Source organism: Rhodnius prolixus, unplaced genomic scaffold (genome assembly GCF_049639745.1).
Source record: "Rhodnius prolixus isolate KJV_2025 unplaced genomic scaffold, Rpr scaffold_2, whole genome shotgun sequence".
In the NCBI taxonomy this organism is placed as follows: Eukaryota; Metazoa; Arthropoda; class Insecta; order Hemiptera; family Reduviidae; genus Rhodnius; species Rhodnius prolixus.
The window spans coordinates 15,649,105-15,669,840 of record NW_027411592.1 but is presented as its reverse complement, the minus strand read 5'-3'; the positions used below and the strand labels follow the sequence as shown (position 1 = coordinate 15,669,840).

At 31.3% G+C, this 20,736-nt stretch overlaps 1 protein-coding gene and 1 long non-coding RNA gene across 2 annotated transcripts in view; both read right to left on the bottom strand.

Annotated features, from left to right (window-relative positions):
• Window positions 1–20,736, bottom strand: part of stg1 (stargazin-like protein) — a 338,187-nt gene that overhangs the window by 301,843 nt on the left and 15,608 nt on the right. The window lies entirely within an intron of this gene.
• Window positions 10,572–15,398, bottom strand: LOC141448610 (uncharacterized). The gene is made up of 2 exons (XR_012455165.1): window positions 12,348–15,398; window positions 10,572–12,053 (listed from the first exon to the last, which is right to left on the bottom strand). It is a non-coding gene; the product is annotated as an uncharacterized lncRNA (long non-coding RNA).

Below are 20,736 nucleotides of genomic sequence, written 5' to 3'. Positions count from 1 at the left end.
ATAGAACAATATGTCTCTTGGATAGGACAGTGTGGAGGCCAATAAGATAAAGGTGAACTAAAGTCCTGATCAAGAGGAAGGGGGTACAGTTGATGAAGATTGATTGGACAACACTTTAACACTCTGCCTGTGAAGAAAGTTAATGTTGGTACGCCGAGTATAACTTATAATCAGTAATCGCTTTTCCTTCTGTAACAAACTGTTCAACTAAAGCACAACTTCATTACATTTCTTATAAAACTTGAACTATTGAAAAAAAATTCTTATAAAGTTCATCAGTAACATTTCTTACTCTACAGCTTAAATAGTAAATGATAGTAAATACTAATGGCTTAAATAGTAGCTCTATAACTTTAAACTTAGTAAATGAAGAAAAAATAATAAAAAACTGGGACGTGCAGTTAATTTGAATCTAGTGTATCCAGATTCCCACTTAAAAATCCTTTTTCTTCTCTCATGAAAGCTGTTGATACAAATTACGAGAACACATTTGTTAGACCAACGATCAAATCTTTCACTTAATAACAAACGACTGATTTACAATTCTATACTACGATAAAACCCGCCTAGACGTACGGTATTGAACTATGGGGTTCAACGAAACGCTCCAATCTTCAACGAATTCAATCTCTTCAATCTAAAATTCTCCGCATTATCGTTAACGCTCCATTTTACATTTCAAATCTAACCATCCACACAGACTTAGAAATTCCGTTTGTAATTCAGGTAGCATGAACTCGCTTCAGAAACTTTCATCAGAACTTGCACTACTCTCATTCCAATCCTCTTGTCCGTCATTTATTACCTCATCACCTTCCAGATCATCCTTCAAGGTGATTAAAACGCCAGTGCCCTCGCGATTTTCTCTCTTCTGAAGAGAGTTCCTAAATCCTGGAGTGTTATCACTGGGTAACTTCTCCCCTCAATTAGTGAGTTTGTAGTGGTGTCAGTTATTGTCATTGTTACTTGTGGCGTATCCAGCGCTGGTGTAACTTAACAAATAAATTAAAATAAACAAGAAACAAAGAAAAACACACATTTGTAAAGATTTAAATTTGTTTCAGTGTTGAATGTAAAGTAATCCATTTGAAAATGCATCTATCTTCTGTGTAATCATAGATTTCATGGCTTTCTTAGATTAGCGCTATGATAATGAAATATTTTTATTACCAGCTGACAAAGACCAGCTCAGTCCTGCAATTATATTAATGTCTGTTTTACTCAAGATATAATATTTTCCAAAAGGTTTCCAAGAACTGACATTCCTTTTAAAGAAAATTGCGTTTTATATTTAGGTATTTTCTTCCCTATGAGATCCTGTTTTTCCATTTTGCAACAATTTGATTAATTTGAAGTAACAAGATTTCTGCGGATTTTGTCTTTTGTTTTAGTAACTGTGTAGGGACGCAATTAGTAAAATGGAAAATAAGAATTATCCGTCTTAGGAAACAAAGAATATGGGTAATTTAATAATGAATCTAAGTTAAATGTGTAAGAGTTAAAAAAAAAAGTAAAATGGCATTTCAATTTGCACATGAAAAAGTTTGAAGTATATAGAGCGGAGCTACAGTTGGAGAAAAAAAAAAACTAAAATTACGAACAGTTTTTCCAAATTAAACAAAGTGAAAACATAATTTTCATGTGTAGCTTCTATCGAGCGGTTAAAGCGAACAAACACATCTCACCACATTATTACCAAGAAGAAATATCTAATAGAAAACTACACATCAGCACATACAATCTACCAGTATGGTACTGGTACCAGTAAAATTTGCTTACTTAAAAAATAGTATTAGTTCTGTTAACTTTTTGTGGCCCTCCATAAATCAAAAGTAGCCATGTATGTCCCTTCAGATATTTGGATATCTGTGATCTACGATTCCTAACCAAAAAGTCGATATCGACTCTTACAAAAACAAATAATGAATATACAGAGGGCTGCTGAGTGCATACTGCGCACGCTGGGTTCTATTCTCAGACTTAGCCTTGGATATTAATGTGAATATGGATCTATTTCAAGTTGGAATTGTGCTTTAATTTGATTTTCGTTTAAACTTTTGTGTTATCCAAGAAGCATAATCGTATTCTCTCTCCTTACTCTGAGTTTTTTTTTAAATAAGAGGAAACATCTCTTAAATCATAGCACCGCAATCGCAATCGCGATAAGAGATCTCTGGCACTTAGACCAGATGAAATAGTGCCCGATAACGACTGTTAAGTAAACCTTGTATAAAGGCGAGGATTTTTATACTAGAAATATACTATCGTTACAATGGGCCTCTTCATTGGGGCATTTCGCTACTATTTTACTCTATTCTGTGACTAAGGCAGCAACAATGGCAATTATCTCTAGTAATTGCTTAGACAATGATAGAATTCTGTTGGTGCTAAAAATACATGTTGCTCTATTTGTTATTTCCGGAAAGGAGATTGATTATTGGTTTCTCATGGCCCGGATCGGAGTTTTGAGTTATCCGCATTAACAGATCAACTTCATAGCTCGGATCGAAGTTGCCTAATACGGCCACATCTACGAATATGAGAGAATCTCGCTAAAAAGAATTAGCTTTTCTTGCTTTAAAAATCGAGTCCTTTGGAATCTGGGAACAGTAACAATAGGCGCTCCCACTCTCAAAGAAATCTTAGCAATACTAGGTGGGTTTAACTTTAACCTCCATGACTTCACAAAAATATATTCTTAGAAATAGCTTAGTAAATTATTTTGGGAAAAATCCGCTTTAAAATTTAAAATTTATCTGCTGAGATGCGAGTCTACCAATTAATAGCTGTTTGATCTACTGTGACTGGTTTCATTGCTGAAAACCCAATACATGTAATTGGCCGACACGATTACATTTAATAAAAAAATAAATAAATAAAAACCCCACAATTGGAGAACTACGGAAAATGATGCTGGTAAAGGAATCCGGTCAAGAAAACGCTACTAAAACTTAGCTGAAATTCACTAATTTAACTTAAACTTTGCGCTTTAAATAATATTAATAACGCAATTTGAAAAAAAAAGAAAAACATAGGAAACCAGAAATATAAAATACCCGCTACACTTTTCGTTAAGACAAAAAATAAAATATCACCTGCATTTTTCGAACAATAAAAACACAAATGTAGATAAGAAAGTACAATCTACTGTAAAATTTTCCAAAAGAAATAATAGCGAAATAAAATTATCTAACAGAAAGATCTAGATCGTAATATAAATGTATTATACATTACTAACGAAACCTTCTTCGTTTACATATTCATTTTATTCATTGTACAAGAGAAGTGAAGAAAGTGGAACAAATGTTCAACTGTGAATTCATTCACACTGAATACTGCTACAGTTCTTTTCTCAATAAAACTGTAAAAGTAGTCGTGGAGACGGAATTAATTTAATTCTGACTTGTTTTTATTATGTGCTCTACATTCACCCTTTACTAGCTCAAACCCTTAAATAATCTTAGCACCTGGGAAGAACCAAAAGAAGTATTTCCTTCTTCCAGGGTCAGGCTTTTCAATCAGGGCATCGATCAGTTGTAATGTGTTCCTCTCTGTTTCTGAGTCAGAAAATGCCAGTTAGCATTCACAACCTTCCGATTACAATCACTAGGACAAATCTTATCCCTGCCTCATCAGACTGAGTTTTACTTATGAGAAGAACGTTATAGTACATCTTGCTTTAAGATTTCGTTTCGAAAGATTTGCAAAGCCCCTTCTTTGCCAGAATTATTTCATTATGTCACGAGATGCTCTCAATGAAGTTGCAAATATGCTCCTACAATGAATTGTGTGTTTTAATTGCACTTAAGACTGCCAGAAAGATAAAAAGATCTTTTGTTGTGTCTGAAGAAATTGAACCTTCGTTACACTAATTTCCGCTTTCGAGAATTTCCACATTTAGAAGTATGTTTCATTAGATCTTTTAAAAGATGGTATCGCAGTTTTTAGGTTCTCGATTGTCGGAAAAAGTCTTTTATTAGAACGTAGAACCCAAAAACAATTAAATTTCACATTTAGTATCTGTGCATTTTTATACAAAATCCAGGCAGCTATCGGAATGTGGTGGAGTAGTTTCTTTATCAAGTTCATAAAATTGACACATTACCTTTATAATACTAATACTAATGTATAAAATAATTATTATTATTGTTCTTTTTATATACCTACGCCAACTGAAAGTCCCGGCAATTACGATATGAAAAATATCTTTGTAATTCATGGATTTTGAAGGTTTTTGCGCTAATTGTTTTAATAAAATGTTATTGCTTAAACTGGGATTTATTTTTTGGAAAAATATTTCTAAAAATTATTTACTGGAAAATTTAATAATAAAACAAAATCATCACATTTATGAAAATCAGTTATGTTTTATTGATTGTACAATAAACAAAGTGAATGCAATAATTAACTTACTAGTTCAGAAAATTAAGAGATTTTAAGTTGGAATGGTATCTGCAAAAAACGCGGAATATGATCAGTATTAGGTTTGTAATAAAATATCATTACCAAATTAATTCATCCATTTCATCGTTAAGAAAACTTAAAAATTTGAATTTGTAATAATTGCAAAAAAAAGAGTTAGTAATTTAGATTTTTGTCAGTCCTAATAAAGAAAAAGATTTAATGAAAACTTTAATTTACTACATTAATTTCAGGTTATTCTCTAGTTACTTAGAATACAATTACATTCCTGAGATTTTGAAACATTCAGTACCAGGAGCTAGGAAATGTAGTTAGAACAATATCGTACCCACATTAAACTTTCTTGAATCGTCTGACCGTATGATTTTATTAGCAACCATGGTTACCCAGCCAGCATAATAATCTAACTCCAAAGGTCTTTGAGTTTAATGAATTATCAAAATTAATTGTAATTGTCAAATAATTATTTAGCAAATTAGGTAACCTGAGGTATAAAAAAACAGCAGATGGCTTCTTTAAATAAGACAAAAAACATGTAAGATAGTTGAGAGATAAAATATTGAAATATGCAAGTAAAAAATTACTTTAATATTTTTCAGCCAGGAAAAATTCAATAAAACAATTATTTCCAAAGCATATTCAGTAATGAGCACGTTCGATTCAACAGAAGCATCGGTGGGTACAAGAATATGTACCTTCAGTCCAAGGCGATCTTTTGAAATACACAGAATATTCACTAAAATTCTTCTACAGTAAGCTAAACATCACTGAATGATCTAATGTATGTTGTAGTTTGAAGTTGGAGATAAGAGAACTGAAACCAAATCCACAGTGACCTGAAATATCTGTTGGGTAGGTAATACTCGTACCAATGTTTGAACATAGAAGTTTACAATACGAAAATGTATGTGGTATTATTGTTTGACGTAAAAGGCATTCTCAGCGCTTTAAACAACATTACATCATTAAGTAACTATTCATCCTCCGATGTTTACAAGAAATTATTCTGACCGCTATACAATATAAAGTATATTTAAGGCATTAGATTTAAATTAAAGGCGTAAGTAAGTTATATACAAATATGTGAATGCATATGGTTTGATTCGTGGAGTTTGTCGAAGCGTACGCAAAACGAAGATGTGATACATATCAACTATTTGTGCGAATGTTGAGGATTTTTTTTTCTAAGATAACGATGAACGCCGAGATCTCAGGAATGCTTCTCCAAGAAATATTTAAAATTTTGATAGAATTTTAAGTTGAACGAAATCCACTTTTAAATTTGTGAAAAACTACCCCGTCATTATTCTGTAAAGTAAACATACTTGCCTATGTAAGTATAAAGCTACAGTTTTTATAGAAATATTAACAACAGTTATTTAAATTTTTTGGCAGAATTGCTCGTGCCTCAACGCAACACTCACAGTTTACACTTATCAGTTGTAAAGACTTTTTAATTCTTTATTAATTAGAAAACAATGTTCCATTGCAATGAGAATTTTATATAGAAGTATATAAAAATATAATTCTAGGGAACGTCACATATCACCTCATGAATAACATTAAAAGATTTGAGCCATTTTAATGAACTTCCGTCGAGGTGGAGGTTCTTAAAAGAATGATTAGCTGGTGGGCGAAGATTTTAAATATGAGTAATGAGCGACTCCCTAGAATATGTTTGGAAAAGTTAAAGTACTTGGATAATCTCTGCAACAATGACATAAGATTCAACTGGTTTTCGCAATTAAAAAATAAACTATTTACAATTGGTGCTAACTATGTTCTTAATATTTCAGACCCTAATTTAGTCCATCGCGAAATTTCAAACATAGTTGAAAAAATTAGAAACCACAAGGTATCCATAGATATAAATTCTGTTATGAATTCAAATTTCAGTCCATCCTACAGAAAAATAAGCAATTTAGGATTTGGAGAGCCTTATCTAAAATTTAGAACTAATATTTCAAAACAAAAAGTAATTAGCCAGATAAGAGTCGCCAAATTTAATTTCTACAGACTGCTCTGTAAAGGAAAGCTTTATATATTTGATGGTGAACAACGTTGCAACCTTTGTGACGAACGCTCGCCGGATGATATTCGTCATTTCTTGCTCTCTTGTGCCCCACTCGCCATTATTAGAAATAGATTCCTCACTAGCTACATAGATAGTAATGTAAGTTTGGATGAAAATGTTTCTAATTTACTGTTTATTGATAATGCGGACAAAATGGATAATGTTTATTTCTTTGTAATGTCAGGCCTATCTATTAAATTCTAAATTTTTTAATCCAAAAATTTTTTGTATTATCATTTTTTTTATTTTTACATAAGCAAAATCTCAATTGAATTTTATTATTTTAATTGAAATTTGAAAAAGATAAATTTATTTCTATTATTATTTTACTTTGTTTTAAAGAGCATATAATATATTTTATTATATTATAAATTTATATATATATATATATATATTTTTTATTTTGTATTTATTTTTCAAGAAATGTATTCTGTTTTGTCACTCAACTCCATTTGTATGAGGAATTCCTCAAAACAAAATAAATAAATTATTATTATATTATTATATATTATGAACTTAAATCGGACAAGGAGAGATAATTTCATTTCAAGAGATGAACTTGAATATACTTAGCATTTTTAAGTTTTTTCGATGTTGATATAACCCTAAATTTTAGAAATCTCAAAAATGTTGGAAAGCGCAAAAATAATTATAGATAGCGTTGGATAACACAGAAAATCTGACAAATAGAATTAGTTCCATGTTGCAATCATATTGCCTGTAACCTCACATTGCTTGGTACTTGCCTTCTACTGTTTTAGTGCCAGCCAATAACTGTATTATAATTAAGCAAACATCTAAATATCCTCTACTATGAGATCCTTGACTATATCCGGAAAAACTTCTGTTACCCTGTTAACAGAAACAGTAAAAATAGGGACGGTAGTTAAAAAAAAAAAGTAGATGATTCCAAGTCTGAACGAACTGGATAAATTCTAATTCTAATGCTTGCTTCAAGCGAAAGTAAAGTTATGGGAATGATTCAAGCCATATTTTGGACATAAGTTTTCTGACGAGAGATAAGAAATCAGGAACTTTATAACCTGTAAGACTCTTGAACGTGTAAACATATGTCTTTTTCTGTAATGTTTTATGTAAGCTGAAAGTGACAGCACTATCTGCAGTCCCCTTAATATTTAAATTTCTAAGAGCCATTTAGCACATGAATTATTTATAGAAGAGCAAAAGATTTCTAGGGTAGAGTATGCATAAAAAAAAAATCTTTTTTAATGGACCTTATAGCCTTGGCTCAATGGTGACAGTTTATGTGAATAGATTTAAATCAATTTCGTTATTATCGCAAGTTTCTACTAAGATTTTCTAAAAAATCTCTAGTTTGTAAGGAGGGTTGAAAAACTTATTTTAAAGTAAGTAGTTGGTGGAAGATTTGGAAGGGATGGTCATGGTAATCACGTCACGCCACGATCTAAAACATTTAAATGGCTTCCTAGATATCAATGTTAACAAATATATATAAGTAAATCATCGATAAAGAGGTAAGGTGTGTAGAAATCACTAGGCTATTTCGAATAACCAGAGGTCGGCTCTTTTACGGACGACCTTCTAATAATGAATTCGGGAAAGAACGGTTAGGATACTAGTTGGAAGGAACATGGCCACTTCAAAACAGTTAAATAGACACAAGACTCTGGAATTATTTTTATTGCAACAAAAATCCAAATTTCTACATATATTAGAAAAAAAAACACCATATGATCCACTATTTTAAAGGGTGGTGACTAAGATAAAAAGCTGTATTTCCGGTAAATGTAAAATTCGACGACAATCTAAAAGATCGCAGATCTTTCACTAAAAGTTTAAAGTAATAAAGTTTTGCAATGGAATAAAAAATGAAAACAAATTTCAAAAAAAAAAACAGTTGGTCATTGTAAAAGCGTAAACTTGCAAAAAGTTTCTCCGTTTTACTGTTATTTGGACCATCCATGTGAAGTGCTAAGCAACGGTGCTTGAAAGAAGACAGAAGCAAATTTTCCATATTTTGAAATCCGTAATTTAAGAATTTAAACTTAAGTTCTTAGGATTATGGATCCGACAAAATAAAAACTGTAACGCATTTCAAGGGAAAAAATGAATGAGTGTTATTACTGTTTTTGGTGGGATGTTGATGTTTCATTGAAAATTAACTTCGAAAAATAATTGGAAACTATTGTTGAACAACCCGTACATAAAAATTAAATATTTAGGTCAAAGCGAAAATCAAAATACAAGTTATATAGAATGAATTATTATTTGACACTTAAGGCGCCTCGACAACGAAGATTATCAGCACCTGGTGTCATTTTAAGACACTACCGTCTTCTATAGATGTTCTCTCGTTACTGACTACACGGACTATTAACAGACAGTGTAGAGACTCAGTAGAGTGAGTAATAATCTAAGAGTAGAGTACCAGGATCCGAGACCTGTGATCGCTTACTATGCCACAGTGCTACTAAATTTTTTTCAAGAAGTCAGGAATGTATTTACATTCCTCATGTTTGCTTTAAATTGAAATTAAATATAACACAAAAAGTGCCAAACATTATCTTGTATGGAAAAGAAAGTCTTGATAACGAAATAAAGATTGTGATTATATAATCTTACATATCACATGGAATTAGGAACATATCTTATTTTAAAATAAATATATACAAGCAGCCCATTGTTTGTCTCGAGCCTCTTTATGAGATGTCAGATGGAACTAGGTTTGTATCTTAACAATATTTGCCAAATTTCTATCAGTGTGCCCTGAAATATAATTACCTCAGTCATAAATAACACTGTAGTAATTAAATTTTTTAAATGAGTGAAATTACCTTGGCCTAGACTGTGGTCTATATTCATGCCAATTAGCAAAACAAAAATTTGAAATTGTGTAAAACTAACTTATTACCAATTTTTTATAATTCACTAGAAAATATTTAAACTTTAAATAAAATGGACCCTTATAAACATTGTTTATATGAACTTAAAAAGAATGAAAAACTAAAAAAAAGTAATGAAAGATTCAAATTCGGTTTAATTCTGCTTCATTCCAAATTTCCTTTAATTATCTTAAAACATTAAAGCTCGTCAGGAAATCTGGCAATATCTTTGAAGATCTTAAGGGTTCTGCATCTAAAGTAATTGATCAAATTGAGAAATTTAAATTCTAAAAGCTTCTTTGACAACTGACAACTTATTAATCTTTGAGAGAGATTTGCAGAGTTAATTGAAAAACATGCCTAAATGAGCAATAAAGCAAAAGCTCTCAATCGTTAAGTTCTAGGAGAAGCTCGGACCTAAAAATAGGATGCTCTCAGTTCCCAAAACAATTGACATTCAAGATCACCAGGGCTCAGAAACTGGGAGAGGAGCAATTCCATAATTCGGTATATCAAAGGAATCGCTTATTCGCATTCCCCATGGAAAAGAGGTTCTATCTTCCTGATTATATTTCGGAAGGATGTCTTGCCAGGGAGATAGGTCTGTGAATGTATAATGAGATATTCAGGAAGCTCTTGAAACAGTTCTTACCACCACTCCTCCAATTGTTCGTTCCTTTGTTTGGTACATCTCAAAGATCCGTAAGTTGTTTTGCATCAAATACCTCAAAGACTTTTGAGGACGTCTTTTTCGAAAGGAGATGATCACCCACTAGAAAATCCTTAGAATGATTCGTCATTCCATCGGAGTAAATTCCAGAAGTATTCTTCATTATCAAGCTGTCTGTCTCTTAACATCCTGGTTCGTCTTTATGCCTCAATCTAATGCTACAACCTAGGCTACCTGAATACGACATTGTTCGAATTGGCTTAGTGAATTCCCAAATACTTTTTCAGTTATTGAAATTCTCTGGTCTCTCATGCCCTTCCTTTTTCTTAATATTTTAGTAATTAATTTTATTTAACAAAAGGAAAAGTAAGACAAAATTGTTTTCAAAATTACAATTTATGGAGGACAAGTTTTATCCTGAAAAATATTATTAAAAGAAAGAGTGCGAACATAAGATAGAAATAACGTAAAAAGCTAGATCTACTAAGGTTAGTAATTTATGAACATTAATTGGAGTAAAGACAGAAAACGAATTGAAAAATTTCAACAATTATAACTTTTATTTTTCAAAAAAAAAAACAAATTTTTCATTTGTAGTTAGCAACAATAAATACTAGAAATATTACAGAATAACAACTTAGTACAATGAAAAGAAATAAAATTGTCCTAGTTACAGATTTACCGTTTTGCTGCTTAAAATGAATATTGTATGTGGTCTCTTTTAAATAAATGTAACAGTTACACTTCTTCATAATGTTTCATTTGTTTTTTTATCTTGTATCTTTGAATGCTAGATTTTTTTTCTTTAATCAGAAATTGACCATTGGGAAGTACAACTTGGCGCCAGAAACATTGAATGAAGTGAGGTCATTGTTTGGAGCCTTGTTGAAAGCCACTAAACATTCACTCAGTTATTTTTTTCCATTAAGAATCACAAGAAGACGGACTTTTTTTGCCAAAATTGGGCACTGCCTTGGATGGCAGGCAAATGAAATTAGGTGCGGTGTGAAAAGAAAATGGAATTACAGTATTTTATAACATCTATTGCAAAGATTAACTGTGTACAAGCTATAACAGACAGCAAGGGTAGAGCGAGACCGTGACGTAAGTGAAGTCAAAATCTCTATTTATTAATTAAACAGATTAATCTACCTCTAACGATGGACGAAAGCCCGAAACCAGTCAGGGATAAAATAATTACGCTCCACGGATAAAACCCAAATAGTATCCAAAGATATAAATTGGAAAGCTTAGTGGTTAGCAACAATTCTTTATAGTAAAGTTTAGATCGTCATTCCAGTGCAATACAGTGATCTAGAACACAGTCACATTTTTTTTAGTCTAGTAAGCGGATTTCACTCATTCATGCTTATGTTATCAATGTAGCTAATCTTTGATATTTTACTTTGAAGACAAATAAATTGTAAGATAAGAGATATTTTCAATACTAATTAAAGCTATAATTTTAATTTTTTTTAAAGTGTTTAAGTGGATTTTATGTCTTACTACAATTGTTTATAATAGACATTAAAACAAAATCGCTTAAACCAGGGGAGAGAGTAGAAAGAGTTGGAAAAAAAAAAGATTTAGGTTGAATAATATAAAAGAGGATATATCTTTGCGCTAAACAAATACTCGTGATATATATTAAAAAGCTAAATAATTACAGCGATACTCTAAAATTATAGAAGCATTATTTTAATGAAACAGAAGATAAATAAATAAGTTAATTTTATTTAATTAAGGCGGTAAGGAACACAAAGAGGAAACTGGAGAAATATGGATTCCCGACCCGAGAGATGGTAAGGACGAAACTTGGCATTTCTAAAGACGCTGCATCCTTTTCTGGGTGTACATTAGTCTTCTCACTGCCCTACAAGTCGGGGAAGGCTTTCAAAGATAATTAATACCATCTCAGGAGTTAACTCACCCAGCGGATCCTGAGCAATCTGTTAGATCTCAGGTAATCTAATAGTGTTGTGCTGCTCTTGCTGTAACGGTCTTTTAATGCTTCCATCTCATCCTGAAGGGGTTTATTTAAAAAAAAAAAAAAAAATGTAAAAACTCATTTATCATGCTAACAATAACTATTTCAAAAATATCAATGAAACAAAATTTAAGATTTTTTTTTCAAAACTGATAAAATGGGGATATTGTCTCAAAGAGGAATAAAATAGATTCACTCATAAATTGATAAATTTGGTATTCTAAGTTAAATGAAAAGTGGTTGAAGATTTGTTGACATTTTAACAACCACCGGCTATAATCACTTTGATTTATTTTCTCCAGACTTAGAACTCTAAAATGATTCACTTACTGTTACTGAAGGGCTTTACGGTACATTAAGGACCTTGTCTATGGCCTCTTCTATCTCGGCACTTGTTCCTATCCAAAGCACGCAGTCTCAATCTTCTTAGCCCAAGCAACTCAGGTCTACCTCCATGTCGTTTAGCTACAGCTTCAATTACGGGCATTTGACACCAAAACTTGCCAAGGGTCCTTGATTCAGCCATCCTTCCAAAAGTTCTAATCATCTCATCCTTTTTGTAAATCGTACATATGTTATTTTCTCTGGTTGTTAATTCCTTCTTTACTTTTCCTTATTTTTTATAATCCTTATTACATTTTCCTTGGCTAGTATTTACGTCTCACTAACAATCTTGGCAATCTTTTCTTGGTTACTGGCCATGATAACATAGCTTTGGACCTTGCTATCGTCTCGTCTATCTCATTTGTTTTAGCAACAACAGTGCTTAAATATTTGAATTGCCTTCGAGCGCTGAAAAAATATTTTCCTAGATTAATACTCTTCCTAATAAATGAGATTGACTTTCCCGAGAAAACTAAAAAAAAATTCGCGACAAAATATTTCAAAGAAAAGTCATAGATCTTTGGAATTAGGATCCATAATTGACCTATTATTATAGTATAATAGTAATGTTGACTGAAATATTTAATAATTCGTTTAATAGCATTTTTATAAAATTAAATAGAAAAATTATTATAAACATATTTCGTTAGATTTGTGAAAGTTTTGAACAAGTTTGCTCTATGATCGTTATCAAGTTTGAACTTCATCAATAAATGTAAGCGAAGAAGAAAGATGGAAAACTTGGGAATAAGATTTATTATAAGTTTCGCGTTTTTACAGCGTTAGCAAGTTGTTTTCTGTTGTGATATGCGGTCAGTAACTTTTCTTTCTAACCGGCTGTATTATTGTCAGGTGTACCTAACTTCTTTGCAAGAGTTTTTCTCTACTTAAACATCACACTTAACTTTATTACCTTCTATTTTCTAAGGTCAAACTAGAGATAAGCAATGATCATTCATAGGAAAATCAAAATTTTGATTAATGGAGAAGTAATTCACACTGCGAAAAGTTCTTTTTGACATTTCATAACTGGAGCAAAGTAAATCCGTATTTTTTACCAATATTTTTTATTAAGTACATACTATGCTTTAATCCTAACTGCAATACTGATTATTATATCTACTTAATCATGCCTACTTTCTTCTTTACTAATATGTTTTTCTATTGGAAAAGATTAAAAACAGATATCTTAGTTTCTGATGGTAAAGGTCACAGTGTTCATTATTCAACATATAAGATTTCAATACTTTCTTAGATGCGAATCACTCGCAAGACTTTCTCTTACAGAAATTATTAGTTAATTATTATTATTGACAATAATTCTGCCAAATACGAATATTTAGATATATATTTTTAAGATTCTCTTTGGTATTAAGAAAGTTTAGATATTAAAAAAATAAAATCATTAAATCTGCAACAAAAAAAGCCAGTAAAGTGGCGTGGTAACGTTACTTATGAAAGGCGGGATGTAATTGCAAAAATACTGTGATGCACCCGATATAAGTTGACATTTTAGTGCCACTTATGCTATCTCCTGGCAGCAATCAGTATCAAATCGGTCAACTTTACACTGCTCCATTTTAAGCTCTCTAATAGACAGTAACCTAGGAACTGCAAAAGCTCTAAATTTGACCAAATGTTATAAATAAATAGATATGATATTGTTAACGGACAGAAAAGCGTGGTACAATATTAACTATTGACGCAACCGAAAGGGCAAACTTACGAGGGTGGATATTTTCACTGCACATTTTCGATAAAAGAAGTATTATACTGATATCTAAAACAGACACAATTCAAATAGGCCCTGAAGTTTTCCAAAAACTAAGCTTAAGTTTTGTTTCTTATAAAAAAAAAGCTTTTTTTTAAAAAAAAAAAAAGAAAAAGAAAGAAGAGGGTCTTCTTTCAAAGATTGAAAGTTCAACAAAAGAACAAATTCTTTGAATAACCCAAAAAGGAACTTTGAAACAGTTAGTTTTAGCATTCATTAAGAAATAGAGTAATAATATTCAATATTCTAATTTAGTATGCATTAATGAAGGGACGAAATAGAAGAAGGGCACTGACACTGATAGCCCCAAAAGACGCTGCGCACCACTTAACACTGGAGACCCGAAGAGCTAAACATAGATTTAACATTCATTACATAATTTCTTCGACCGTGCAACATGTGGGAACCACAACAGAGCAATGGATTTGATTTTATAGCCTCTTCCTGGGTAACTTTAAATATATTCTTGAAGCTGCCTGTGTGCATCGCTCGTTTGAACAATATTTTTTCTCTTTTAATTTTGCACTATTTTTAGTTTTTTAAATCAGAAACCGTTGCAGTATTGTGAGTCATGAATAATTTGTTTATTTTAAAAAGAAACTGTTTTGAATTTCTTATTAAAAGTAATAAATAAACAAACAAAAATTATTATTTAGTAGAAATATACTAATTAGTGGGAAGTAGGAATTACTCGGTGATAGCATTTAATGATACAAAAACCATTTGAACATAGCGTTAACAACATTCAACACAGCGTTGGCATGAGAAGGCGAGAGAACTTTCTCATGTAGTTTTAATAAACAATAAGAGGCGACGAGAATGGAATGAAGCGCCGCACGCTAGTAAACAACATCGCCTTAATTAACATATTTAAATTTACTTAATAGAATGTAATTAAAAAAGAAACATTCATACATAATAGAACAAAAAACCAATTTTGCAAAATATGGACTTTAATACAACAGAATTAAGATAATATAAAAAAAATAATTTGGTCTATTCATTCATATTATATCAATGAATAAAAAATAGAAAGGAATGTAAATATATTTGTTTGTTCTTTTAGGTGCATAGATCGTTGCTCCGATTTCGAACAACTTTAAGTGCGAAAACTCAGTATCGTCAACTCCTCGCTCCGCCCTAAAAGAAGTATGTAAAAGAAAGATTTGATATTTTTACGGCGTTAAGATGAACAAATTAAGCAGGTCACTTATGTAATGTGTATTTTACACTTTCAAATTAATGAATTTTTCGAAAAATGCCATATCTTAACTATTTATACAATACAAGGCCCTGCAAAATTACAAATAAAAATTAAATTAATTAAACTAAATGTGTAAATGGCATTTAAATTCATGTTCACCACTTCTACTTGCTCTAAGTTTGTAGTGTGGTTATAGCTTTCAATTAATATTTCAAAAACAAAATTTTAGAAAATATTAGCACCGTTTCGGCAAAAGGATGACACGCATTTGTATTATTTGGATATTTTGTATATACAGCGCATATTTTCCGTCCTTCATGAACAAAAAGATATCGTAAATTCCAGAGAATTGGCTAAAAACGTGCGCAGTGAGGATTAAGCCAATTGAAAAGCAATAAGTATTTAGAAGTTTATTTAAAAATGAAACTGTTGTTTATCCATTCGAGAGAAAGCCTCAGTTGCAAATTGTGGAATAATGTTTACATTTTGAAATTTATTTAAAAAGATTCGTATTTCTAGCAATTAGGAGGTACTTTTTGCAGTTTCCAGAGAGCTCACACATTACTTGGCTCAGATTTAGGAGTTAATGCGCACTGTGCAAATGGAAAAATTGTAATGATCTCTTTTTTTAGAGTCTGCAATGCCTAGATCTAGGCAAATTACTTCATATATTCGGAAACAGTTGCTCACCCCTTTCTTTCGATTTACTTATTCCCTGCACTTTAATTATATTAAAAAAATGCCCTGGCGGTACCAAATAAAAAAAGTCTTACTACATTGCCGGCGTGTTAAATAATAACAAATTATTTGGGTGTGACGCACTTAAAAGTATGGGTACCAATTATAATGACGTGAAAATGTTTGGAAATGGTTCTACTGAGCTGTTATTAGCTAATAACATACACTATATTATTATTTATTTATTTTTGACATTTAAACGAAAGAAGTAGAATATGCAAGGTAAAAAATTACTTTAGATTTAAAAGGTTATCTTTAGGAAAGAAAGTTAAATATCAGTGAACAGTAATAGACGATAAGAAAAATTGGTAAAGCATAAGCTTACAGGACAGCTGATATAAAGGGTTAGTAAGAAAACTGTATAGACAGGCTGTCCATCAATCTTCAACGTTGACAAAGACAAGCGGAGGTCTATTTGTGCCAGACGTTCTTCGCTATTTGATGTGTCTCCTTCTTTACAAATATTTCGTACAGCGATTCAATTGAACGTTGTTGATTTTACACTAAAAATAAACTATTTAAAAACATGCTATTAGAAATAATTTTATTTTAATATTATTTTAGGTTAGACAAATTAAGTCAAGAAAATTATCTGCAATTTTTCTTTCTTTAGAGGAAGATCAAATTTTCCAAGATATGTTTACCGGGAAATAAACTTTAGAATTTTCTAGAATTATTAAACAAAACTATTTATGTTGCTGGGGGTTGTAAACAATGACACGAAACGAAAAATTTTAGTAAACCTTATGTATGTAATCGCACTAGAATTCATCGTCAGCGCACAAAAGCTTCCGCAGCTGAAATCCTACAAACGCCATTGTGACATTATTGTCATGATTTGCTTATAAAAGATAGCGGTTTTCTTTAAACTTAGTAAAAGTAAGGTAAGTAAATTAATGTAATCGCCTATTTTTTCAGGCAGGGCTTAACGTCCAACTACCATTTAGGTGTAGTGGACGGAGGCGACTAGCAAACATACATTACTGTAAATTTCTCTTATTAACCATTAAATAAATCCAAGGCCTAAGACCGGGAATCGAACCCAGTACCACAATACATATTAACTACCGTGACGCCTCTTTAAACTTAGTATATTGTATAAATAAAGATCAAGCTAAAGCTTTTATTAGGAAAATTGTTAGGTATTCTGGTACAATTAACTCTAAAAGAGCTCTCATAAAACCAATTAACTGTTCCATCAAATTTTGCAACGACATGGAACAGTAAAATCAGTGATGAAATTCAGTTTTTTGTGGAGAGCAGTTTTTAATCTTTTCTGTATTTTTAAAATTGGATTCTGAATCCTTAGAGAATTAAGAGAGATTCATTTTTAGGGGGAGTTTTACCTCAATACGTACCTATAAAACTATTCAATTGTTATGAAAAAGTGAAGTTTATCCTGGATTTTGATTTATTATTAGTTTTCTAGACCGAGGTAAACATAATAGAGAATCCCATGTGATTTAAAACTAAATGACTGGAGGAAATTTCTTTATATGCAGGAAACAAAAGAAAATGTTGAATCAAATGTTTCATCTTTTCTACATATACGACAGTTTTCGTACAGTTTTCGATATATCCTTAAACTACATTTTTGTTTAAAACTAACGACTAAACTGAAAGCATTGTTTGACCAATTTTTGTTATTGACGCCGTAGTGATAAAAAATAGCTACCTACAAATTTCAAAGAAAAAGATTTGGAACAGGGTCAGGAACTTGCAGCTTACAATTTGAATAACAGCATTAGTAACACATGTGAAATGGAAGTCATGAGTTTTTTTAATAATAAATCCATGTCTTCTCTTGGAACCAAGAAGAAAACCTTTGCAGACATACAAATGATTTTCTAATCAAGATTTACGAAGCAGTCTTCTAGAAACATAGAATAATGTTTGCAAAAATATCGTTAAAATCCACAAAATTTATTCAGTAAAGTGGCAGTTCCGCACAATCGAATTTGGAATAAACTTTACATTCTTATTTAATTCAATATAATATTACACAGCTGATGAGACGAAACAACCCTATTATTACCCACCAGAACTACTACTGCCTTAAGAATTACTTAAGAAATAAAGCATGTGCTTTTGCATTGTACATAAAAGTTATAGTAGATTCCCATATGTGCATTCTGTTAGCCAATTTTTGCCAAACCGGTAAGTCGTGGGCTGTAAAAGGTTAAAGATTTATTCGTTTTGAAGAGCGACCAGGGTAAATCAATCCGTTTTCATTTTATATCGATCACACCAAGGCCAGATTATAAATATCATTTTTTGCTACTTGGGAATCTTTTAACAAATATTTGTTATGAAAACTCAAATTCTAAACTCTGCACGATTCTAATGGCAGAAAGTAAAAATAAATCACAAGATAAACTAGGAAATAAAATTGTGATGAATTTTGCATTGAATAGGGGAATGGAGATAAAAATAAATGAATTAACTTACGTACAAGGTATGAATAGCAACATACGTTTCCGTTTCTGGCAACAAAGTAAGTCTGGCAATCTATAAAAAAGATTCAACTATATGGAGAGTTTTTTCAACAGTAAAAAATAAAATTAATATTCGCCTTTCATTTTTTGGCGTGTGGCATCACCTTATTATCATGCTTGAATTGATGTTCACTTAGGTAGATATTAATTAATGCTAATTATAAAATCATATGGTCCTCTGAAGCTTAATTTCATTTTCGAAAATCTTTATTCCATTCAGTCTTTACCTAGTATTTGTTTTTACAAATCATCCTGTGTTACATTGTGTCCATCAATTCGATGTCATCGAAAATCAGGTACCGGAAGTACCCCGGCTTTACTAAATCCATTTTTTTATATTTTTGAAATTAAATTGAAAACGGCACCTAAAAATTTGCATTTAATTTCGCAAACTCAATTTAACACATGAAGATTATAAATTATATTTCTAATAACACAGCATCCAACACTACTTATTGAAAATTCTGTGTCCTATTACAAATGAAATGCTCCATAACTAAGTCTCTAACAAAACCATTCACTCTGATCTAAGAGTACCTTTCAAGACGAAAGCACTACGCCTTTCAGCACATTCCAGCCTTCTCATTGACCAGTTTCCATCTTCCACAATTCCAGACGACAACCCTAACCGTCCACTAAGTTGGCGCTGGCCTTTTACTTGGCGTGAAGGTTAATAATTGATTCATAGGACAGCCACAAATGGATGGTAACTCCTCACATTTTATGGTATCCAATTAGTACATTTGTAATCGCACATGCAGTGGTAAACTTCGATGAAGTTAGTAAAAAGCAAACAAAAGTGTAAAGTGTAAACGCTGCAAAATGCCTTTTTGTGGCAATCTTAGGGAGAGGAGGGATTAATCTTCCCTTCTTTTAAAGTGCGACATCATTACCACTTTAATATTAATATGTTAGTTATTAAATATGAAAATACAGTAATATACTGAAATTCTAAAATCGTAAAGAAATCAAAGCACAAGTCTCTATTTTTTTGCTCCATAAATTTTCGAGTTTTTTAGGGTTTTTTTCGAGCACATTTTAAGAGAGTTTCTAGAGAATTTCATTTTGTAAATTTAAGTAAGAGAAAACTGTTTGTGTGTGTGATTAGACCAGAATTTTTATCTTGCATTCTCGTACAGTGGTATTAGTCCTCTTCTTCAAAATCGATAGCCACTTCTACTGTCCCTTAATCTCCACTTGTCCCATTTCCACGTCAAATGCCTACTTTAAACATCCCAGTTTAGAATACATTTATTTTGCAGTTTTTATTTAAATCTTTGATTTTTCCTGTTCTACACTTTGTAATTACGAAACAAATGAAAGAATATATCTTTTTATATAGAAAATGTTAAAAATAATCTATGTTTATTTGTATGTTAATTTCTTGTAGGAATAGCACCAATTTCCACCTAACTTGGAACAGATTTTCTTTAGGATAGTGGTATTGAGAGGAAGTTAAAGATAATAATTCCTCTAGCTGCAAGCTTTTCCTCTCCTTTTTCCCTGCATTCCAATCCTCCTCACTTAACTTTTCTCTTTCTTTATTAGTTAAGAAGGTTAAAATATATAATACATTTACACTTCTGTATTTATTTTATGTATATATTTATAGTAATACATATTTATTCGATAATATTTCCTTAAAGGGAGCGATGGACAAAAAAGAGATTACATTCCTAAGTTATGGAAGTCTAATAATTAAAATGCATTTCTTATGGGTTATGCTGGTTATAAGTTATAACCACTTTCTAATCATTTATATACTTTAAATATATTCTAAATTGATATCTAGACTAGGCGCCACTTTCGGACCCCGCAAATAAACTTTTGGGAAAAAAAACAGCCATTTTTTGGTCACATTTAATTTTTTTGAGATTTTCTCTCTTACAATTTTCTAAAAATTTGGTACACATATTGCGCATGAATAGTTTATCAATATTTATTCATAAAATTTTCCCGAGGAAATTTGATTAAAACATTTCTGAGCGAGATGGAGATATTTAGGCAGGTATGTCATGGGGAACAGTACAGTACATCGAACACTAAATAATTGCTACCTGGGGCTGTCTCTTTCACATGCATTCAGTTTGACGGTAGTTCTGTTTCACTGAAGAAAATTCTCACTGA